Source organism: Nycticebus coucang, chromosome 12 (assembly GCF_027406575.1).
Source record: "Nycticebus coucang isolate mNycCou1 chromosome 12, mNycCou1.pri, whole genome shotgun sequence".
Taxonomy (NCBI): domain Eukaryota; kingdom Metazoa; phylum Chordata; class Mammalia; order Primates; family Lorisidae; genus Nycticebus; species Nycticebus coucang.
The window spans coordinates 12,996,349-13,021,026 of NC_069791.1; the positions used below are offsets into that span (position 1 = coordinate 12,996,349).

The 24,678-nt window shown below is 48.4% G+C and overlaps 2 pseudogenes; both read right to left on the bottom strand.

Moving 5' to 3' along the window:
• Positions 1-6,921: 6,921 nt before the first annotated feature.
• On the bottom strand, positions 6,922-7,736 carry LOC128561873 (ferritin light chain-like; annotated as a pseudogene).
• A 12,399-nt stretch (positions 7,737-20,135) lies between these two features.
• Positions 20,136-21,549, bottom strand: LOC128562468 (protein SET-like; annotated as a pseudogene).
• Between the last annotated feature and the right edge of the window lie 3,129 nt (positions 21,550-24,678).

Sequence of the window (24,678 nt, forward strand, 5' to 3'; positions counted from 1 at the left end):
TTCAGAAGGCAGGCTCCAACAACTGGGGAGGGTCAGAGACTGGCCTAGACGCCAGACAGATCAAACAGAGAGCTCTTCTGGCCATTTAAATCTAACCCCTAGGGATTCCAGTTTGGAACAAATACATAATTAAAACATTTTCCCTTCCTCAAATACTCAAACCTCTCAGGGTCCACAGGGAGCCTAAACTAGTCACACCCTGGAGAAAGGCATGCTGCATGTCAATTTACACTCACCAGTCACCCCCACACAACCAGACCCCTGCATTCCAAGAGTGACTGAGGTCCTGCATTGCAAACAAAACAGAATAGTTAAGCAGTTTCCCTTCCTCCTTTCTCTCCTGGGACAAGTAGCCCTGAGTCCTCCCCTGAATCTAGAATTTAAGAGGGAGGAACAGGCCCAGCGTGGTGGCTCATGCCTGTAATCCTAGCACTCTGGGAGGCGGAGGCTGGTGGACTCCTCAGCTCATGGGTTGGAGACCAGTCTGAACCAGAGCGAGACCCCCACCTCTAAAAATAGCCAGGTGTTGTGGCAGGCGCCTGTAGTCCCAGGTACTTGGGAGGCTAAGGCAAGAGGATCACTTCAGCCCAAGAGTTTGAGGTTGTTGTGAGCTATGACGCCATGGAACTCTACGAGGACCAAGTGAGACTCTCTATAAAAAAAAAAAAAGAGGGAGGAACACTACCCCCAGCTTCCCATTCCCAGAAAAGTAAAATGACAGGTCTGGGGAAAACGGCTAGCCCGACCTGGGCATCCAAAGCAGAGGGAAGAGGAAGGAAGGGAAGGGAAGAAGGAAGGGAAAACAAAAGGAGGGGAAGGGCGGAGGGGAGGAGAAAAACAGGGGAGCAGGCCAGGCGCTGGCTCTGTTTCCCCCTCCCACGGAACAGGGGCCACCCTGGGGGCGGGCGGAGGGCCGGGCTGGAGGAGGAGGGAGTCGGATTCGTAAACAAACCCGCCTTGGGCCACGAGGTGCCCAGAGGAATGGGGTGGGGTTTGCAGGCCTCCCGGGCCCAGCAGAGTCGGATGACTGGCGTGGACTGGGCTGGCGCCTCTCCACCCTCAGTTTCCGGATAGGGGTGGGCCGTGTGGCTCTGCCCAACCGCAAACCCCTCCTTCCTCCTTTGCCCTCCCTCCCTTGAGCCAGAGAAGCCTGCTGAAGTCGCAGAGCCCTGACACCTGACTTCTCCGTGCTTCCGGAAGTGTTCCCTGCACCCGGGGAGAAAACTGGGCGAGTGGGTGGTTCATGTGGGGAAAAGGCCGTGGAACACCAAGTTGATTTCTTTCGGGGGAGGCTGTAGAGATGGTGGAGGGAGAGAGGAGGGAGAGGGCAGGAGGGCTCCAGAGGACTTCTGAGGCATAAGTGCCCTGCTTACAGTGATCATATTCACCAGGGGTCACAGTCGGCCGGCCTTCCTTGCTGCCTCCCCTCCCTGGCCGCTGGAGGTGATCAGACATCCTGGACAAAGGTCCCTGGGAGCCCTCCGGGAAGAATTTCTATTCAATCGCTCACAACAAGACTAATGACACCCATAGATACTCTATTATCCCCTTTTTAACCGTTTTCATTCTTACTGGATTTTTTTTTTTTTAGAGAGTCTCACTATGTCGCCCTTGGTAGAGTGCTGTAGTGTCACAGCTCACAGCAACCTGAAACTCTTGGGCTTAAGCAATTCTCTTCCCTCAGCCTCCGAAGTAGCTGGGACTACAGGCACCTGCCATAACGCCTGGTTATTTTTGTTGTTGTAGCTGTCATTGTTGTTTGGCAGGCCTGGCCAGGTTTGAAGCCCCCAGCCCTGGTATATGTGGCCAGCGCCCTGGCTGCTGAGCTACAAGCGCCTAGTCTTTTTTTTTTTTTTAAGAGACTGTCTCACTTTCTTTCCCTCAGTAGAGTGCTGTGGTGTCACAGATCACAGCAACTTCCACAGCTCTTGGGCTTAGGCGATTTTCTTGCCTCAGCCTCCCAAATAGCTGGGACTACAGGTGCCCGCCACAACGCCCGGCTATTTTTTTTTTTTTTTTTGGCCGGGGCTGGGTTTGAACCAGCCACCTGCGGCATATGGGACCAGCGCCCTAATCCTTGAGCCACAGGCGCCGCCCACGCCCAGCTATTTTTTGCAGTTTGGCCAGGGCAGATTCAAACTCGCCACCCTTGGTATATGGAGCCAGCACCCTACTCACTGAGCCACAGGCGCCACCCTGTTTTCTTTTTTTAATGCCTATTTTACAGAAATGGAATATCCTGTTTTCATTTTATTTTATTTTTTGAGACAGAGCCTCAAGCTGTCACCCTGGGTAGAGTGTAGTGGCATCACAGCTCACAGCAACCTCCAACTCCTGGGCTCAAGCGATTCTCCTGCCTCTGCCTCCCAAGTAGCTGGGACTACAGGCGCCAGCCCCAACACCCCCCTATTTTTTGGTTGCAGCTGTCATTGTTGTTTGGCGGCCAGAGCTGGATTCAAACCTGCCAGCTCAGGTGTATGTGGCTGGTGCCTTAGCAGCTTGAGCCACAGGCTCTGAGCCAATAGCTTGTGTTTTTTGTTTGTTTGTTTGTTTGTTTTGAGACAGAGCCTCAAGCTGTTGCCCTGGATAGAGTGCCGTGCATCACAGCTCAAAGCAACCTCAAACTCCTGGGCTCAAGCGATTTTCTTGCCTCAGCCTCCCAAGTAGCTGGGACTACAGGCTCCCGCCACAATGCCTGGCCATTTTTTTTTTTTTTTATTGTAGCTGTTGTTGTTTGGCAGGCCCAGGCTGGATTCGAACCTGCCAGCTCTGGTGTAAGTGGTTGGTGCCCCAACCGCTTGAGCTACAGGTGCCAAGCCAATATCCTGTTTTTAAGATCAGGAAATAAATTGAGAACTTGAGGCATGCCCAACTAAGGTCTGAAGACAATTTAGGCGGGACTCCCTGTCTCCCAATTCTACTTTTCCAGTATTTCCTAATGTGTGGTGCTTATTACCTATGTAATTTGTATATTTCTGTATGTGTTTTTGTTTTTTGGTGGGGTTTTTTTTGCAGTTTTTGGCCTTGGTCGGGTTTGAACCTGCCACCTCCATTATATGAGGAGCCACAGGCGCCACCCCTGTATGTATGTGTTCTTGTAATGACTTATTTATTTATTTTTTGAGACAGAGTTTCACTCACTATGTTGCTGCGTAGAGTGCTCTGGCGTCACAGCTCAAGCGATTCTTGGGCTCAAGCGATTCTTTTCCTACAGCCTCCCAAGTAGCTGGGACTAGAGGCACCCACTACAGGCACTACAGACTATTTTTTTGGTTGCAGCTATCATTGTTGTTTAGCAGACACTGGCTGGGCTCGAACCCACCAGCCTCATTGTATGTGGCTGGCACCCTACTCACTGAGCTACAGGTGCCAAGCCTTTTTTTTTTTTTTTCAGTATTTGGCTGGGACTGGGTTTGAACCCGTCATCTCTGGCTTTGAGCCACAGGCGCTGCCCACGCCAAACCATTTTTAATGACTTTTAGAAATAAATTAAATTATAGGCCTGGTGCAGTGGCTTAGGCCTGTAATCCTAGCACTGTAGGAGGCCCAGGCAGGTGGGTTGCTTGAACTCAGTAGTTTGAGACCAGCCTGAGCAAGAGCGAGACCCCATCTCTCTAAAAATAGAAAAGCTAGGCATGCATGTGTCGGTGCCTGTAGTCCCAAGTATTCTGGAGACTGAAGCAAGAGGATTACCTAAGGCCAAGAGATTGAGGTTGCTGTGAGCTATGATACAACAGCACTCTACCCAGGGGCCACAGAGTGAGACTCTGTTTCCAAAAAAATAAAATAATAATCATAATCATAATAGAAAACATTAGGCCAGGCTGGTGGCTCATGCCTATAATCCCAGCTGTCTGGGAGGCCAAGGGGGTTGGATTGCCTGAGCTCACAGGTTCGAGACTAGCCTGGGCAAGAATGAGACCCCATCTCTAAAAAAATAGCAGGGCATGTGGCAGGCGCGTGTAGTCCCAGCTACTTGGGAGATTGAGGCAAGAGGATCACTTGAGCCCAAGAGTTTCAGGTTGCTGTGAGCTATGACACAATGGGACTCTACCGAGGCTGACAGAGTGAGACTCTGTCTCAAAATAAATAAATAAATAAAAATTAGCTGGCCCTCTGGGTGGCGCCTGTGGCTCAGTGAGTAGGGTGCTGGCCCCATATGCCGAGGGTGGCGGGTTCAAACCCAGCCCCGGCCAAACTGCAACAAAAAAATAGCCAGCTGCTGTGGCGGGCGCCTGTAGTCCCAGCTACTCGGGAGGCTGAGGCAAGAGAATCACTTAAGCCCAGGAGCTGGAGGTTGCTGTGAGCTGTGTGATGCCACGGCACTCTACCAAGGGCCATAAAGTGAGACTCTGTCTCTACAAAAAAAAAAAAAAAATTAGCTGGGCCTCAAGATACACGCCTGTAGTCTCAGCTACTTGGGAACCTGAGGAGTTCAAGGTTGCTGTGAGCTAGACTGACACCACAGCACTGTAGTTCACATGACAGGGTGAGACTCTGTCTCAAAAACCCCAAAAGTTTAACAATCAAAAAATACTTTTAGGGGCGGCGCCTGTGGCTCTGTCAGTAAGGCGCTGACCCATATACCGAGGGTGGCGGGTTCAAACCCGGCCCCGGCTGAACTGCAAACCAAAAAATAGCTGGGCGTTGTGGCGGGCGCCTGTAGTCCCAGCTACTCGGGAGGCTGAGGCAAGAGAATCGCTTCAGCCCAGGAGTTGGAGGTTGCTGTGAGCTGTGTGATGCCATGGCACTCTACCGAGGCGATAAAGTGAGACTCTGTCTCTACCAAAAAAAAAATATATATTTTTATGCAAGACTTGGAAGGCAGAGGACAAGAAAATTGGCCTAATGGAGTCTGGAATTTTCTGAGACATACTACCACCAGGCCCACTACCTGTTGGTCCAGAGCTGAAAATGAAGGTTCCTCCTACTCTTCACAAGCAAGGGAATGAGGACAGGGCAAACAGGTCTTGGAATGGTCCCACCTCCAAGCCTGAGGAATTTTGCTTAGTCTCATTTCTCTTTTTTTTTTTTTTTTTTGTAGAGACAGACTCTCACTTTATGGCCCTCGGTAGAGTGCCGTGGCCTCACACAGCTCACAGCAACCTCCAACTCCTGGGCTTAAGCGATTCTCTTGCCTCAGCCTCCCGAGTAGCTGGGACTACAGGCGCCCGCCACAATGCCCAGCTATTTTTGGGTTGCAGTTTGGCCGGGGCCGGGTTTGAACCTACCACCCTCAGTATATGGGGCCGGCGCCTTACCGACTGAGCCACAGGCGCCGCCCTCATTTCTCATTCCTTCAGGGTACGTACAACAGAATTGAAGGGAGGCTCCCCTTTTTCTACCCTACACCATTTCCTGTGTAGTATCTTTGTCCCCAGAATTCTCTGCTCAGTCCTGAGCCAGTCCAAACTGCCCACATCAAACTCTCCCAGCAAATGCTTCTCTGAATGCCTCCCTCCTGACCTCAACCCACTCTGTGCTCTTACAGGCCAGCAGAACCTGAGGCCCAGTTAGAGCTCAGCTTCCAGGTTTATAGGAGGTCCACTGCCAGGGCACCCTCATGCTTAGCCTCCTCCAGCACCTTAAAATACTGAATCAGGCAGCTAGACATTATGTGCCTCAATGTGAACTCTGCATCCCCTAACAAATACTCTTTTTAAAAATATTGAAACTATGGGTGGCACCTGTGGCTCAAGGAGTAGGGTGCCGGTCCCATATGCCGGAGGTTGCCGGTTCAAACCTAGCCCCGGCCAAAAACCAAAAAAATATATATATATATATTGAAACTAAATCTAGGCAAGTCTTTAGATATAATACCCAGTTTGCAGAAAATATGAGAGCTAGAGGAAAAAGGTAAATAAAAACACAGGGTGAAGCCTGTGGCTCAGTGAGTAGGGCGCTGGCTCCATATACCGAGGGTGGCGGGTTCGAACTCGGCCCCTGCCAGCTAAAACAGCAGTGGCAACTGCAACAAAAATAGCTGGGCGTTGTGGCGGGCGCCTGTAGTCCCAGCAACTCGGGAGGCTGAGGCAAGAGAATCACCCTAGCCCAAGAGCTGGAGGTTGCTGTGAGCTGTGACACTACGGCACTCTACTGAGGGTGATAAAGTGAGACTCTGTCTCAAAAAAAAAAAAATGACAACACAAAGAAGCAAATCAGAGAAATCCAAAAGGTAAGACATTCTCACTCTGGGAGGCCAAGGCGGTTGGATTGCTCAAGCTCCAGAGTTTGAGACCAGCCTGAGCAATAATGAGAGCTTGTCTCTACTAAAAATAGGAAAACTGAGGCAAGAGGATTGCTTGAGCCCAAGAGTTGGAGGTTGCTATGAGCTATGACGCCACAGCACTCTACCCAGGGTGACAGCTTGAGACTCTGTGTCAAAAAACAAACAAGTAAACAAGAAAAGGTAAGACATTCTAGGCAACTGCCTTTTTTTTTGACAGTCTCACTTTGTCGCCCTCTATAGAGTACTGTGGTATCATAGTTCACAGCAACCTCAAGCTCGGGCTCAAAGCAATTCTCTGGCATCAGCCTCCCTTGTAGCTGGGATTACAGGCGCCTGCCTCAGTGCCCAGCTATTTTTTATTTTATTTATTTATTTATTTTGAGACAGAGTCTCAAGTTGTTGCCCTGGGTAGAGTGCCATGGCATCACAGCTTATAGCAACTTCAAACTCTTGGCCTTAAGCTTTTTCTTGCCTCAGCCTCCCAAGTAGCTGGGACAATAGGCACCCACCATAACGCCCAGCTATTTTTTGTTATTGTTGTTACAGTTGTCACTGTTGTTATAGCTGGCCTGGTCCAGGTTTGAACTCACCGCCCTCAGTGTATGTGGCCGGCATCCTGCTAACTGAGCTCCGGGCGCTGCCTTATTTTATTTTATTTTTATTTATTTATTTTTTTTTAGGTGCACAAAGTTTTATTTCCATTTGGTCCAAGGCTTGGGAAAAGACTGCAAGGTGTTTAAAAAGCTGCCTTGTGGCTGGAGGAGGCGGCGGCTCTGGCAGAAGCCCTGATGGTTTGAAAAGGGCTCCTCAGAGGTCACTGGACTCAACAGGCTCTTAAGTCGTGCTTGAAGAGTGAGCCTTTCCAAGAGATATTCGCCCAGCCCATCCTGGGGGCCAGCCAGCCTGTGGAGGTGGTCAGGTGGTCGCCCATCTTCTTGAGGAGTTTCACTTCCTCATCTAGGAAGTGACTCTCCGAGAAGTCACAGAGATGAGGGTCTGTGCGGGCAGAACCCAGGGCATGAAGATCCAAAAGAGCCTGGTTCAGGCTCTTCTCCAGGGTCAAGGTGGCTTCCATTGCGTCCAGGGTTGTACCCCATTCATCTTGAGATGGCTTCTGCACGTCCAGGAAAAGAGTGCAGCCGCCACGCTGGTTTTGCATCTTTAAGAGATGCTCAGAGCCCTCGCGCTTCTCCTCCGCCAACACGCAGAAGTGGCCCACGCCCTTCAGAGCCACATCGTGGTGGTCGAAATAGTAGCCCAGAGAGAGGTAGGTGTAGGAGACCCGCAGATGCAAATTGACCAGGAGGTTGATGGCTGCCTCCACATCGGTGGAATAATTCTGACGAATCTGGGAGCTCATGGCTGATCGGTAATAAGGAACTAACCACAAAAAAACGGTGTTAGCTGGCTCCAGAGGCAGGAGATAGCAGTGAAGAAGGTCCCAGAGATTGCAAGTGGAAAAGAAAAGAATGAGACTGGAAAATTGCTGAAGGCTGGAAAAAAGGGAGTCCCCAGGTCTGTTCCATCCAAACACTGTTGAAGCAAGACACAGATCCAAGGGACCACCTCACGTGCCGTGAGCTTTATTTATTTTTTTTGAGACAAGAGTCCCACTGTGTCACTCTCTGTAGAGTGCCGTAGCATCACAGCTAACAGCAACCTCAAACTCTTGGGCTCAAGTGATTCTCTTGCCTCAGTCTCCCAAGTAGCTGGGACTATAGGCGCCTGCCACAACGCCTGGCTATTTTTTTTTTTTTTTGAGACAGAGTTTCACAATGTTGCCCTGAGTAGAGTGCTGTGACGTCACAGCTCACAGCAACTCCCAAACTCTTGGGCTCAAGTGATTCTCTTGCCTCAGCTTCCCGAGTAGCTGCGACTACAGGCGCCCACCACAATGCCTGGCTATTTTTTGTTGTTGCAGTTGTCATTGTTGTTTAGCAGGCCCAGCCAGCTAGCTAGGGGTGCCAAGCCTCTTAAAAGACTTTTATAGCCGGGCATTGTGTCAGGTACCTGTAGTCCCAGCTACTATGGAGGCTGAGGCAAGAGAATCGCCTAAGCCCAAGAGTTGGAGGTTGCTGTGAGCTGTGTGACTCCAGGGAACTCTACCAAGGGCAATAAAGTGAGACTTTGTCTCTACAAAAAAAAAGTCTTTTAAAAAGAATAACTGACAGGGTGGCGCCTGTGGCTCAAAGGAGTAGGGCGCAGGCCCATATGCTGGATGGAGGTGTCCAGTTGAAAACCAGCCCTGGGCGGCGCCTGTGGCTCAGTCGGTAAGGCGCCAGCCCCATATACCGAGGGTGGCGGGTTCAAACCCGGCCCCGGCCAAACTGCAACCAAAAAATAGCTGGGCGTTGTGGCGGGCGCCTGTAGTCCCAGCTACTTACGGGGCTGAGGCAAGGGAATCGCTTAAGCCCAGGAGTTGGAGGTTGCTGTGAGCTGTGTGATGCCATGCCACTCTACCGAGGGCCATAAAGTGAGACACTGTCTCTACAAAAAAAAAAAAGAGAGAGAGAGAGAGACCCCCATCACTAAAAAAAAAATAGCCAGGCGTCCTGGCCAAAGTTTGTAGTCCCAGCTACCAGGAAGGCTGAGGCAAGAGAATCACTTGAGCCCAAGAGTTTGAGGTTGCTATGAGCTATGATGCTACAGCACTCTACCGAGGGGCACAAGGTGAGACTCTGTCTCAAAAAAATTTTAGGGCGGCGCCTGTGGCTCAAAGGAGTAAGGTGCCAGCTCCATATGCTGGAGGTGGTGGGTTCAAAACCCAGCCCCGGCCAAAAACTGCAAAAAAAAAACAAAAAAGCTTTTTTTTTTTTTTTTTCTTTTTTTGTAGAGACAGAGTCTCACTTTATGGCCCTCAGCAGAGTGCTGTGGCCTCACACAGCTCACAGCAACCTCCAACTCCTGGGCCTAAGCGATTCTCTTGCCTCAGCCTCCCGAGTAGCTGGGACTACAGGCGCCCGCCACAACACCCAGCTATTTTTTGGTTGCAGTTTGGCCGGGGCCGGGTTTGAACCCGCCACCCTCGGTATATGGAGCCGGCGCCCTACCAACTGAGCCACAGGCACCGCCCAACAAAAAAACTTTTAACTGGGTATAGTGGCAATGAGCTATGATGACGCCACTTTACTCCAGATTTGGCAACAGAGGGAGACCCTATCTCAAAAGTAACAATAATAATAATTGATAAGTCCAGATGATAGGTAGTTCAGGTTTGTTTTCATCTCTTTTCTGATTTAAATGATTTTGTTTTTCTTTGTTTGTTTGTTTTTTTGTAGAGACAGAGTTTCACTTTATGGCCCTCAGTAGAGTGCCGTGGCATCACACAGCTCACAGCAACCTCCAACTCCTGGGCTTAAGCGATTCTCTTGCCTCAGCCTCCCGAGTAGTTGGGACTACAGGCGCCAGCCACAACGCCCAGCTATTTTTTGGTTGCAGTTCAGCCGGAGCCGGCTTTGAACCCACCACCCTCGGTATATGGGGCCGGTGCCTTACCACCTGAGCCACAGGCGCCGCCCTAAATGATTTTATTTTGTTTTTTTGGAGACAGATTCTCACTCTGGTGGAGTACTGTTACCTTCATAGCTTATAGCAACCTCAAACTCTTAGGCTCAAGCAATCCTCTTGCCTCAGGGGAGGCAATAGCTGGGACCACAGATGCCTGCCAAGATAACTAGCTTATTTTTTCTATTTTTTGTAGAGACAAAGTCTTGCTCTTGCTCAAGCTGGTCTCTAACTCCTGAGCTCAAGGAAATCCACCCACCTCCGCCTCCCAGAATGCTAGGATTTCTCTTTGCAGCACAGGCAGTGTGAATAGAAAGCAAAAGTAATCTACGTAAGTTTCAGGGTAACAGAAATTTAATTTAAGAACAACAAAGAGGGGTGGTGCCTGTGGCTCAGTGGGTAGGGCGCTAGCACCATATACCTAGGGTGGTGGGTTCAAACCTGGCCCCAAACGGCAAAAAAAAACGGCCAGGTGTTCTGGCAAGCGCCTGTAGTCCCAGCTACTTGGGAAGCTGAGGCAGGAGAATCGCTCAAGCCCAAGAGTTTGAGGTTGCTGTGAGTTGTGACGCCATGGCACTCTACTAAGGGTGATAAAGTGAGACTCTGTCTCTAAAAAAATAACAACAAAGAGAAAGTTTAAAGCACTTCCAAAGATCCAAAGAGAGTTGGACGTGGGTCCCTCTGATGGAGGAAAAAAGGTGAGAGAGACCTAAATGAATTTTTATATATATATATATATATATATATATGAGACAGAATCTCACTTTGTCACCCTCAGTAGAGTGCTGTAGTGTCACAGCTCATAGCAACCTCCAGCTCTTGGGCTTAGGCAATTCTCTTGCCTCAGACTCTGGAGTAGCTGGAACTACAGGTGCCCACCACAACACGCAGCTATTTTTTTGTTGCAGTTTGCCCAGGACTGGGTTCGAACCCACCACCCTCGGTATATGGGGCCAGTGCCCTACTCACTGAGCCACAGGAGCCACCCAACTAAATTATTTTTTTTTTTTGGAGTTTTGGCTGGGGCCAGGCTTGAACCCCCTATCCCCTGTATATGGGGTCGGTGCCTTACTCCTTGAGCCACAGGTGCTGCCCAACTAAATGATTTTTTTTTTTTGGGGGGGGGCCGAGGCTAGGTTTGAACCCGCCACCTCCTGCATATGGGACCGGCACCCTACTCCTTGAGCCACAGGCACTGCCCAACTAAATGATTTTTTAATAACAAAATTGTTGGGTGGCGCCTGTGGCTCAGTCAGTAAGGCGCCGGCCCCATATACCAAGGGTGGAGGGTTCAAACCCGGCCCCGGCCAAATTGCAACCAAAAGATAGCCGGGCGTTGTGGTGGGTGCCTGTAGTACCAGTTACTTGGGAGGCTGAGGCAAGAGAATCGCTTAAGCCCAGGAGTTGGAGGTTGCTGTGAGCTGTGTGAGGCCACGGCACTCTACCGAGGGCCATAAAGTGAGACTCTGTCTCTACAAAAAAAAATAATAATAATAACAAAATTGTTAATTTTTTTTTTTTTTTCTGAGACACAGCCTCAAGCTATCGCCCTGGGTAGAGTGCTGTGGCATCACAGCTCACAGCAACCTCAACTCCTGGTCTTAAGCGATTCTCTTGCCTCAGCCTCCCGAGTAGCTGGGATTACAGCTGCCCACCACAACACCCAGCTATTTTTTGGTTGTAGTTGTCATTGTTTGGCAGGCCCGAGCCGATTCAAACTCGCCAGCTCTGGTGTATGTGGCTGGTGTCTTAGCCACTTGGGCTACAGGCGCCACCCAAAATGGTTAAGAATTTTAGTTAAAAATAATAATTAAAAAAATCTCCTTTGGGGCGGCGCCTGTGGCTCAGTCGGTAAGGCGCCGAACCCATATACCAAGGGTGGCGGGTTCAAACCCGGCCCCGGCCAAACTGCAACCAAAAAATAGCCGGGCTTTGTGGCGGGCGCTTGTGGTCCCAGCTACTTGGGAGGCTGAGGCAAGAGAATCGCTTAAGCCCAGGAGGTGGAGGTTGCTGTGAGCTGTGTGAGGCCACGGCACTCTACCGAGGGCCATAAAGTGAGACTCTGTCTCTACAAAAAAAAAAAAAAAATCTCCTTTGGGGCAGTGCCTTGATTCAAAGGGGTGGGGCGCCGGCCCCATATGCCAGAGGTGGCGGGTTCAAGCCCAGCCCCGGCCAAAAACTGCAAAAAAAAGAAAATCTCCTCTGGCTCCTTTTCTCCTTTGGATCCCCAGTCTCGGGCCTATTCCCTGCTTTTCATTTTGTTGGCATTCAGCACCTTCTCAGCTGCTCTCTCTTCTTTTCCCCTGCACATCACCATGTGGCATAGTACCAAAGACATGCCAACATGTGGTACATCTGTAATGGTTTTTTTTTTTTTTTTTTTTTTTTGGTTTTTGGCCGGGGCCGGGTTTGAACCCACCACCTCCGGCATATGGGACCGGCGCCCTACTCCTTGAGCCACAGGCGCCGCCCATCTCTAATGCTTTTAAGGAGGGAAGTAGCAGTGTGAGGCTTCTCACAGAGTGCCTTTTTAGAATAAATTCCTGAGTAGTAGTAGAATTTGGGTGAGATCCTCTCCCTGAATTGAATACACCCCTGTCCCAGCATCTATTACACTGTGTGGCTAACCCAGAAATGGAAAGGACTCAGGGAAATTGAGCAATCCTTGGGTCAGGCTTCTGAGCAAGACTGAGGCAGGAGGAAATAGAGAACTTCCTATCTTCCAACCTATGTGATCACTTACACCCCTGCATTCCCTGCTCTCCCCACCCTCACCTCAGTAGATCAAAGCCACTGTCTCTACTGCTGTTCTTTCATTCAGTGTTGAACGTGTTTTGTGCAAGACAGAGTACTGGACATTGGAAGAGATGAGATGAATGAGACATGGTCTGTCTCAAAGAGCACCTAGCCTAGTAGAGGAAGAAAATTTATACATAGCTAATTATAGTATAGTGTGCCCTTTTCGGGGACCTTCCACCCAGTTTTCTCCCCAATCAGCTTCTACTCTCCCTCTCGAACTTCAATCATACCCTATCACAGTATGTCATTAGTCATCAAAACCCATCAATTTTATTTGTATATTTATTATTTATTTATTTATTTATTTTTTGAGACAGAATCTCAAGCTGTCACCCTGGGTAGAATGCCGTGGCGTCACAGCTCATAGCAACCTCAAACTCTTGGGCTTAAGCGATTCTCTTGCCTAAGCCTCCCAAGTAGCTGGGACTACAGGCTCCCACCACAACACCTGGCTATTTATTTTGTTGTTGTTTAACAAGCACAGGCTGGGTTTGAGCCTGTCAGCCCCCAGTGCAAGTAGCTGGCGCCCTAACCACTGACCAACGGGCTCTGAGTGGTAAATTTAAAGTAAGTGTGTTTTATTGTGTACAAATCATACCTCACTAGAATTGATTTTGTTTGTTTGTTTGTTTGAGACAGGGTCTCACTCTGTCACCCTGGCTGGAGTGCAGTGGCAACATCATAGCTCACTGCAGACTTGAACTTCTCAGCATCCTGAGTATCTGGGACTACAGGTATATAATACCATCCCCAGCCAATTTTTTAATTTTTTGCAGAGACAGATAGTCTCCCTATGTTGCTTAGTCTGGTCTTGAATTCTTGGTTTCACATGATCTTCCCAGCTCAGACTCCCAAAGTGCAGGGATTGTAAGTGAGAGCTACCTAGTCCTGGCCTTATTTTTTAAGCTCAAAAACCAAACAGAATCAAAAAGACAATTGAGGCTATGCAGGGTGGCCCATACCTGTAGTCCTAGCATTTTTGGAGGCCAAAGCAGGAGGATTACTTGAGGTCAGGAATTTGAGACCAGTCTGGACAACATAGTGAGATCCTATCTCTAAAAAAAAAAAAAAAAGACGGCGGCACCTGAAGCTCAAAGCGGTAGGTTCCCAGCCCCATATGCTGGAGATGGCGGGTTCAAACCCAGCTCCAGCCAAAAACTGCAAACAAAAAAAAAAGAAAGAAACATAGCTAGATGTTGTGACACACAGGGTGCATATAATTACAGCTAGTCAGAAGGGTGAGGCAGGACAATCACTTGTTAGATTATAGTCAGCTATGATTATAGTGAGCTATGATTGGTACCTCACCAGGGCAACAGAGTAAGACCTTGTCTCTAAAAAAAATTTTTTTTTCTTTTTTTAGACTGAGCAAGGTTGTTCACACCTTGTAAACTTTGCACTCTGAAAGGCTGAGGTGGGAGGATCCTTTAAAACTCAGGAGTTTAGGGCGGCACCTGTGGCTCAGTCGGTAAGGCACCGGCCCCATATACCGAGGGTGGCGGGCTCAAACCCAGCCCCGGCCGAACTGCAACAAAAAAATAGCCGGGCGTTGTGGCCGGTGCCTGTAGTCCCAGCTGCTCGGGAGGCTGAGGCAAGAGAATTGCTTAAGCCCAGGAGTTGGAGGTTGCTGTAAGCTGTGGGATGCCATGGCACTCTACCCAGGGCCATAAAGTGAGACTCTGTCTCTACAAAAAAAATAAATAAATAAAAATAAAAATAAAAAAAACTCAGGAGTTTAAGACCTGCCTGAGCAAGAGCAAGACCCCATCTCTACTAAAAATATAAAAATCCTAGCACTCTGGGAGGCTGAGGCAGGTAGATTACCTGAGATCATGGTTCGAGATCAGATTGCGTAAGAATGAGAACCGGTCTCTAAAAATAGCTGGGCGTGGCTTGGTGCCTGTGGCTCAAGTGGCTAAGATGCTAGCCACATACACATGAGCTGGCAGGTTCGAATCCAGCCCAGGTCTGCCAAACAACAATGACAACTACAACCAAAAAATAGATGGGCGTTGTGGCCCGTGTCTCTCTCTCTTTTTTTTTTTTTAAAGTCTCACAGATTCTCACTTTATTGCCCACGGTAGAGTGCCGTGGCATCACACAGCTCACAGCAACCTCCAGCTTTCTGGGCTTAGGTGATTCTCTTGCCTCAGCCTCCTGAGTAGCTGGGACTATAGGCGACTGACACAACGCCTGGCTATTTTTGTTGTTGTTGTTGTTGTTGTTGCAGTTTAGCAGGGTCTGGGTTTGAACCCACCACCCTCGGTATATGGGGCCAGTGCCCTACTCACTGAGCCACAGGCGCCGCCCCACAGGAGAATCTCTTGAGCCCAGGAGTTGGAGGTTGCTGTGAGCTGTGATGCCACAGCACTCTACCCAGGGCAACAGCATGGGGCTCTGTCTCAAAAAAAAAAAAAAATAGCTGGGCATTGTGGAGGATTTGGGAGGCTGAGGCAAGAGAATAACTTGAGCCAAGGAGCTTAAGCTTGTTGTGAGCTATGACACCATGACACTCTACCAAGGGCAACAAAGTGAAACTATCTCAAAAATAAAAAAAAGAAAAATTAAAAATTAAAATTAAGGCCAGGCACGGAGGCTGAGGCAGGTAGATTGCTTAAGCTCACAGGTTTGAGACCAGCCTGAGCAAAAATCGAGACCGCATCCATCTCTACCGAAAACAGAAAAACTGGGGCAAGAGGATTGCCTGAGCCCGAGTTGGAGGTTGCTGTGAGCTATGACGCCACAGCACTCTACCCAGGGTGACAGCTTGAGACTCTGTCTCAAAAAAAAAAAAAAAAAGGATAGCGCCTGTAGCTCAAAGGAGTAGGGCACTGGCCCCATATGCTGGAGGTGGCGGGTTCAAACTCAGCCTCGGCCGAAAACTGAAAAAAAAAAAAAAAAAATTAAAGTTAAAGGCTCCGCACCTGTAGCTCAGTGGCTAGGGCACCAGCCACATACACTGGGGCTGGCAGATTCTAACCCAGCCCAGGCCTGCCAGACAAGAATGACAACTACAACAAAAAATAACCAGGCATTGTGGCAGGCACCTATAGTCCCAGCTACTTGGGAGAGTGAAGCAAGAGAATTGCTTAGCCCAAGAGTTTGAGGTTGCTGTGAGCTGTGACGCTACGGCACTCTACCAAGGGCAACATAATGAGACTCTGCCTCCAAAAAATAAAATAAAATAAAAATCAATCAATCAATAAATAAATTTACATTTTTAGTCTGCTGCAGTGGCTCATGCCTGTAATGCTAGCACTCTGGCAGGCCCAGGCCGGTGGATTGCTTGAGCTCAGGAATTTGACACTAGCCTAAGCAAGAGTAAGACCCTGTTTTTACTAAAAATAGAAAAAATTAGCTGGGCGTGGTGGTGCAAGTCTGTAGTCCAGCTACTTGGGAGGTTGAGACAAGAGGATCACTTGAGCCCAGGAATTTAAAGTTGCTGTGAACTATTAGGCCACAGCACTTTAGCCTGGGGCAACAGAGTTAGACACTATCTCAAAAATAAATAGGCCAAACACAGTGGCTCACGCCTGTAATCCTAGCACTCTGAGAGGCTGAGGCGGGTGGATTGCCTGAGCACACGTGTTGGAGACCGGTCTGAGACAGAGTGAGACCTCATCTCTCAAAACAGCCGAGCGTTGTGGCAGGTGCCTGTAGTCCTAGCTACTTGGGAGGCTGAGGCAAGAGAATCGCTTGAGCCCAAGGGTTTGAGGTTGCTGTGAGCTATTATGCCATGACACTCTACCGAGGGCAAAAAAGTGAGACTGTCTCAATAAATAAATAAATAAAAATAAATTTTATTCATTTTTTTTCCTTTTTTAAGTGAGTCTCAGTTTGACACTCTTGATAGAGTATTGTGGCATCATAGCTCACAACAACCTCAAACTCTTGGGCTCAATAGATTCTCTTGCCTCAGCCTCCCCAGTAGCTGGGCTCTTGCTCTTGGTCAGGCTGGTCTCAAACTCCTGAGCTCAAGCAATCCATCTGCCTGGGCCTCCCAGAGTGTTAGGACTATAGGTGTGAGCCACCTGGATCGGCCAATAAAATAAATTAAAAAAAATAAAATAGATTTACTTTTTGATGAGTTCAGACAAATGTATATACTTGTTTAGACAAATGTATATACCACTACCACAATCAAGATCCATGCTATTGGCTGGGCACCTGTGGCTCAAGGAGCCAGCCACCTACATCTGAGCTGGCAGGTTCGAATTCAGCCAGGGCCCACCAAACAACAATGACGGCTGCAACCAAAATATAGCAGTGTTGTCGCAGGCGCCTGTGGTCCCAGCTACTTGGGAGACCGAGGCAGGAGAATGGCTGAAGCCCAGGGGATGGAGGTTGCTGTAAGCTATGATGCCACGGCACTCTACCCAGAGTGACAGCTTGAGGCTCTGTCTCAAATATAAATAAATAAATAGGGGCGGTGCCTGTGGCTCAGTCAGTAAGGCGCCAGCCCCATATACCGAGGGTGACGGGTTCAAACCCGGCCCCAGCTGAACTGCAACCAAAAAATAGCTGGGCGTTGTGGCGGGCGCCTGTGGTCCCAGCTACTCGGGAGGCTGAGGCAAGAGAATCGCTTAAGCCCAGGAGTTGGAGGTTGCTGTGAGCAGTGTGATGCCACAGCACTCTACCGAGGGCCATAAAGTGAGACTCTGTCTCTACAAAAAGAAAAATAAATAAATAAATAAAAGGTACACACTATTACTCTAAAATATTCCTTTGTCTTCCACCCTCCCAGATAATCTCTGCTAACCTCCCCATCAACACATACACCTTAGTCTAAGGGAGCCACTGACCTGCTTTCTGTCACCATAGATCAGATTTATTTTTTTTCTAGAGTTTCACTAGGATTATAGGTGTGGTCATCCCGCCTAGCCCATTTAAAGGATTTTAAATGGGGCAATCACAATCTGGACATTATTATTATTATTTTTTTTTTGTAGAGACAGAGTCTCACTGTACCACCCTCGGGTAGAGTGCTGTGGCCTCACCAGCTCACAGCAACCTCCAATTCCTGGGCTTAAGCGATTCTCTTGCCTCAGCCTCCCGAGCAGCTGGGACTACAGGCGCCCGCCACAACACCCAGCTGTTTTTTTGTGCCGGGCTATTTTTTGGTTGCAGTTTGGCCGGGGCCGGGTTTGAACCCACCACCCTTGGTATATGGGGCCGGCGCCTTACCGACTGAGCCACAGGCGCCGCCCTGGACATTATTTTTTTTTATTTTTTTGTAGAGACAGAGTCTCACTTTATGGCCCTCAGGAGAGTGCCGTGGCCTCACACAGCTCACAGCAACCTCCATCTTCTGGGCTTAAGCGATTCTCTTGGCTCAGTCTCCCGAGTAGCTGGGACCACAGCGCCCGCCACAACGCCCGGCTATTTTTTGGTTGCAGTTTGGCCGGGGCCGGGTTTGAACCCGCCACCCTCGGTATATGGGGCTGGCGCCTTACCGATTGAGCCACAGGCGCCGCCCGACATTATTTTTTTTAAACGAAGTTTCACTATGTCGCCCTTGGTAGAGTGTCATAGTATTACAGCTCATAGAAACCTCAAACTCTTGGGCTTAAGTGATTCTCTTACCTCAGCCTCCCAAGCAGCTGGGACTACAGGCGCCCTTCACAACGCCAACTATTTTTGTTGTTGCAGTTGTTGTTTTAGCAGGCCCAGGCTGGGTTCAAACCCACCAGGGGGTGCCTTAACCACTGTGCTACAGGCACCGAGCCTTTTTTCTTTATTTTCTTGAGACAGAGTGTCAAGCTGTTGCCCTTGGTAGGTGCTGTGGCATCATAGCTCACAGCAACCACCAAGTTTTGGGCTCAAGCGATCCTCTTTCCTCAGTTTTGTTTTCTTCTATTTTTATTTTTAGTTATTTTTTCATTTTTTTGAGATGGAATCTTGCTATGTCGACCTAAGTAGAGTGCTGTAGTGTCACAGCTCACAGAAACCTCAAAGCGGTGGGCTCAAGCGATTCTCTCTTTTTTTTTTTGAGACAGAGCCTCAAGCTGTCACCCTGGGTAGAGTGCTATGGCATCACAGCTCACAGCAACCTCCAACTCCTAGGCTTAAGCTGATGCTCTTGCCTCAGCCTCCCAAGTAGCTGGAACTACAGGCGCCCATCACAACGCCCGGCTATTTTTTGCTTATTTTTTTTCTTTTATTTTGGCTGGGGCTAGGTTTGAACCCACCACCTCCAGCATATGGGACCGGCGCCCTACTCCTTGAGCCACAGGCGCCGCCCATCCCGGCTATTTTTTGGTTGTAGTTGTCATTATTGTTTGGCAGGCCTGGGCTGGATTTGAACCCGCCAGCTCTGGTGTATGTGGCTGGCATCTTAGCTGTTTGAGGTATAGGCGCTGAGCCTTAAGCCATTCTCTTGCCTTAGCCTCCTTTGTAGCTGGGACTATAGGCGCCCACCACAACACTTAGCTATTTCCATTTTTAAGAGACGGGGGTCTCGCTTTTGCTTAAGCTGGTCTTGAAATCGTGAGCTCAAGCTCTCCATCCACCTCAGCCTCTCAGAGTGCTGGATTACAAGCGTGAGCCACCATGCCTAGCCTTTTTTTTTTTTTTTCTTTTTTTCTTCTTCTTTTAATCTAGGTAGAAAGAATTAGGTTTATCATATTCTTTTGTTCATAACATTCTGTCACCATTTGAGTTCATACAAGGCTCCTTTATTTTATTTTCTCTTCATTCCTAAGCCTCTCTCTTCTTCCCTCAGAAGCATCAGTCTTACATGTCTATTTGTTTTTTTTTGTGTGTGTGTGTACACATTTAGTTTTATTGTAACAAAGCAACTTGTACACTTTTAACTTTTAAAACTGAGCATCATCTTTCCTTTCCAGTGAAACAAAAAGAAAATTTAAAAATAAACAGGAACAAAATTACAATAGAGAATGTCAATTCCAAATAAGATCCTACAGGTTCTGCTGATTCTCCCATTTGAGTGGCAGGGCTCAAGTCATCATTAGGAGAGAATTTATTTTAAAAGTGTCATCTTAAACTGCAAGGATGTCCGTTAAACATCACAATTAAACATGCCAAAGGAGAAGCGATGTTGTCAAAATGCCCACTTAACCCACCCAAACATCTGAAACCCACCTTCTATATCCCATTTTTTGAAGTTCTTTTTTCTTTTTTTAAACAAGAGAAAGTGGACAGATACATGTTGGTAAATGCTAACTGTCCATATTTACATAGAGACACAGTGTACTCTCTGAGCCCAATATATAGAGAAAGGAGGAAAAAAGCTAGAATTCTATGCACTGCTACACAGGGGCCTAGCACTCTCCAGCTTCCAGCAGAGCGAAGGGAGCAGGTTTTTCTTTTTTCCCACGGAGCTTGGTGGTGTTGCTTCCATATAGTTTTTGTTGAGACAGGAAGGGATAAAAATGAATTTGGAACAGAAATGAGTAGAGATTCTTTTCCCATTGTATTCTGCTCAAGGTATTTCCCCCCAAAATAAGTTGAGAATCATGGTGTAGAGAAAAGAGACCTCGAGAACAGGGCGACCGAGCACAAGAGGAAAAAAAAAAAAAAGACTGAAATTTGCTCCTAGGGACTGGAGAAAATTTTAAAAAGGTTGGAATTCATCAGTGTTCTGTTAGTCATCTTCTCCTTCATCCTCCTCCTTCCTCCTCTTCATCATCATCTTCATCTTCTTCACCTTCATCCTCGCCCCCTTCTTCATCAATATCTTCCAAACCTTCATCATCATCATCTTCTTCTTCATCCATATCAGGAACCAAGTAGTAATGTAATGGGTTTGGCCAAGTATCATCTTTGATGGCCTCTCCTAATTCATCTGCACCTGCATCAGAATGGTCAGTAAGGGCGGCGCCTGTGGCTCAGTGAGTAGGGTGCCGGCCCCATATGCTGAGGGTGGCGGGTTCAAACCCAGCCCCGGCCAAACTGCAACAAAAAAATAGCCGGGCGTTGTGGCAGGCGCCTGTAGTCCCAGCTGCTCAGGAGGCTGAGGCAAGAGAATCGCGTAAGCCCAAGAGTTACAGGTTGCTGTGAGCCGTGTGACACCACAGCACTCTACCGAGGGCGGTACAGTGAGACTCTGTCTCTACAAAAAACAAAAAAGAATGGTCAGTAAACCAGGTACAGAAGCTCTCTGGTTCCTCACACTGCCTCTTCCTGCTGGCTTTATTCTGTGTTTAATTTAATTTAATTTTTTTATTTTTTTGGTTTTTGGCCGGGGCTGGGTTTGAACCCGCCACCTCCAGCATATGGGACTGGCGCCCTACCACTTGAGCCACAGGTGCTGCCCTTTATTCTGTGTTTGACTGGGACGTTTCGTCAAATCCTTTTCAGATTTCCATTTGATTTCAGTGGACTTTGAAGATGGATCACCACTCTCATTCAGATGAAATTCTTTTTTTTTTTGTTTTTTAATTTGGCCGGGGCTGGGTTTGAACCCGCCACCTCCGGCATATGGGACCGGCGCCCTACCCGCTGAGCCACAGGCACTGCCCTCAGATGAAATTCTTTGGAGAGAACTTTATTTTCAAAGTAAGGGTTTTCATCAAAATAAAAATCTATTCTGTAACCTGACTTAATATCTTCAAATTCTTTCTGTCACTTCAACTCTGGTCAAATAATGCAGGTCCTCTTCATCCTCCTCTCCAAGCAGCACGGACGCTTGTGGATGGTTGACAAATGTTGTTACCCCAAAATTTGGGATTTTGGCGATCAATTCTGACTTCTGAAAAAATGGTTGGTGGAGTTTGTTATATTTCTGTTCTACTTTCAAAATCTCCTTACTGGCTTGTTCATTAAGTCTGTCTATCTCATTTTGTACTTCATCAATATGTTCAATTGCTTCCTGCTGTTCTTTTTCTTTCTTTTTCAGCAATTCCTGAGAGCCTGAGGTGTCTTCCGGTCTGGGAGCAGTAGGCAGTCTTGTTTTCTTCTTCTGAGGCAGGAGCAGAGACTGGCGTTTGGGGGCCATGCTGCTGGGAAACTCCAAGAACCTAACCACAGGTCTCCTAGCTCGGCAGAAAGATTCTCTGAAAACTCTATTTGTTTTGTAACATATGCAAACTTGTTTTGTGGATGTGTTTATTTATTTATTGTTTTTTTTTTTTTTTTGTAGTTTTTGGCCGGGACCGGGTTTGGACCTGCCACCTCTGGCATATGGGGCTGGCGCCTTACTCCTTTGAGCCATAGGCACTGCCCCGTGGATATGTTTAAATTGTTAGAAGAATTTAGTTGTGATATAAGCTTAATTTTTTACTTTTTTTCACACAGCACTATTTTTTTCTTTTTTTGAGACAAGTCTCACTCAGGTGTCCAGGGGTTGAGTGCTGTATCATCATAGCTCACAGCAACCTATAACTCTAGGGCTCAAGAGATCGTCTTGCCTCAGCCTCCCAAGTAGCTGAGACTATATGCTCCTGCCACAATGCCTGGCTAGTTTTAAATAAGTGATGTCACTCTTGCTCAGGCTGATTTGGAACTCCTGAGCTCAAGGAATCCACCCACCTCAGCCTCCCTGAGTGCTGTGGTTATAGGCAGGAGCCACCGCCCCTGGCCATGATGATGATTCTAAAGTAAAAATCTGGGCTCTGCGTACGTAGCTCCGTGATTATGGCGCCGGCCACGTACAACAGGGCTGGTGGGTTTGAACCTGGCCCGGGCCTGCTAAACAAACAAACAACAACAATAACAACATTAAAATAGCCTGTCAGGGGCGGCGCCTGTGGCTCAGTGAGTAGGGCGCCGGCCCCATATGCCGAGGGTGGCGGGTTCAAACCCAGCCCCGGCCAAACTGCAAAAGAAAAATAGCTGGGCATTGTGGCGGGCGCCTGTAGTCCCAGCTGCTCGGGAGGCTGAGGCAAGAGAATCGCGTAAGCCCAGGAGTTGGAGGTTGCTGTGAGCCGTGTGAGGTCACGGCACTCTACCCAAGGGCGGTACAGTGAGTCTCTACAAAAAAAAAAAAAAAAAAAAAAATAGCCTGTCAGTTCGGCACCCATAGCACAGTGGTTATGGCGTCAGCCACATACACCAAGGGTTGTGGGTTCGAACCCGACCCGGACTGCTGCAAAAAAATAGCTGGGCATTGTCACGGGCATCTGTAGTCCCAGCTACTTGGGAGATTGAGGCAAGAGAATCACCTAAGCCCAAGAGTTTGAGGTTGCTGTGAGCTGTGATATTACAGCACTCTACTGAGGGCAACATACTGAGACTCTGTCTCAAGTAATAATAATAATCATAATAATGATAAATAAAGTAAAAATCTGTCCATTTCACCTCCCTGCTCTTTATCCTTCAGTGATTCCTCATTTCGTTTTTTCTTCCCAATATCTTTAGGTTTCCTGGGAACAAAGAGTATGCCTTTATTTTTCTGTTGATCTTCATTATCTCTCATAGCTCTTCCAAGAATCTCATAGCATGTGCTCACTAAACGCATATTGATTTGTGGAGAGATTCTAGACCATACCAGCCTCAAATTTAGGAAGCTAGGCTTTCCCCTGTTGCTGGTGAGACAGGAAGTATGAATCCACGTCCTCAGAGTTTGCCTGGCTTACTCCTTCCTGGCCCACTTTCCTCCACCTCCACCTTCTCCCTCATCCCATGTGTGTTTCCTTTTTTTTTTTGAGACAGAGCCTCAAGTGGTCACCCTGGGTAGAGTGCTGTGGCATCACAGCTCACAGCAACCTCCAACTCCTGGGCTCAAGCGATTCTCCTGCCTCTGCCTCCCAAGTAGCTGGGATTACAGGCGGCCGCCAAAATACCCGTCTATTTTTCGTTGCAGCCATCATTGTTCAGAGGGCCCAGGCTGGATTCGAACCTGCCAGCTCAGGCGTATGTGGCTGGCATCTTAGCCGCTTGAGCCACAGGCACCGAGCCCCCATATGTGTGTTTCCTACTCATCCTTCACAATTCTACACAATAATTCTATTTTGAGAGAGGTCTTTTTTTTTTTTTTTATAGAGACAAGAGTTTCACTTTTTTTTTGGCCAGGGCTGGGTTTGAACCCGCCACCTCTGGCATATGGGACCGGCTCCCTACTCCTTGAGCCACAGGCACCACCCTTGTTTTTTGCAATGTTGTTATTTATTTATTTATTTATTTATTTTTGTAGAGACAGAGTTTCACTTTATTGCCCTCGGTAGAGTGCCGTGGCGTCACACAGCTCACAGCAACCTCCAACTCCTGGGCTTAGGCGATTCTCCTGCCTCAGCCTCCCGAGTAGCTGGGACTACAGGCGCACGCCACAACGCCCGGCTATTTTTTTGTTGCAGTTTGGCCAGGGCTGGGTTTGAACCCGCCACCCTTGGCATATGGGGCCGGCGCCCTGCTCACTGAGCCACCGGCGCCGCCCCGCGACAAGAGTTTCACTTTATCACCCATGGTAGAGTACCATGGCGTCACACAGCTCACAGCAACCTCCAACTCCTGTGCTTAGGTGATTCCCTTGCCTCAACCTCCTGAGTAGCTGGGACTACAGGCACATGCCACAATGCCTGGCTTTTTTTTGTTGTTGTAGTTTGGCCAGGGCTGGGTTTGAACCAGCCACCCTTGGAATATGGGGGCGGCACCCTGCCCACTGAGCCACAGGCGCCACCCTTTGAGAGAAGTCTTACCAAAAGTAAAGCTGGGTGCTGCTCCCCCAGCATTCAGTATTTATAACTGCCATATGACAGGCAATGGTTTCTTTTTTTTTTTTTTTTGATACAAAGCCTCAAGCTGGGTAGAGTGCTTTGGCATCACTGCTCACAGCAACCTCCAACTCCTAGGCTCAAGCGATTCTCCTGCCTCCGCCTTCCAAGTATCTGGGACTACAGGCACCTGCCACAACGCCCAACTATTTTTTGGTTGCAGCCGTCATTGTTGTTTGGTGAACCTTGGATGGATTTGAACCTGCCAGCTCAGGTGTATGTGGCTGGTGCCTTAGCTGCTTGAGCCACAGGTGCTGAGCTATCTTTATTTTTTTGAAGACAGACTCTCACTTTGTCACCCTCCATAGAGTGACTTTGTTCATAGCTCACAGCAACCTCCAACTCTTTGGCTCAAGTGATTCTCTTTCCTCAGCCTCCTAAGTAGCTGGAACTATATGTAACACCTATAATGTCCAGCTGTTTTTAGAGATGGGGATCTGGCTCTTGCTCAGGCTGGTCTTGAACCTGTGAGCTCAG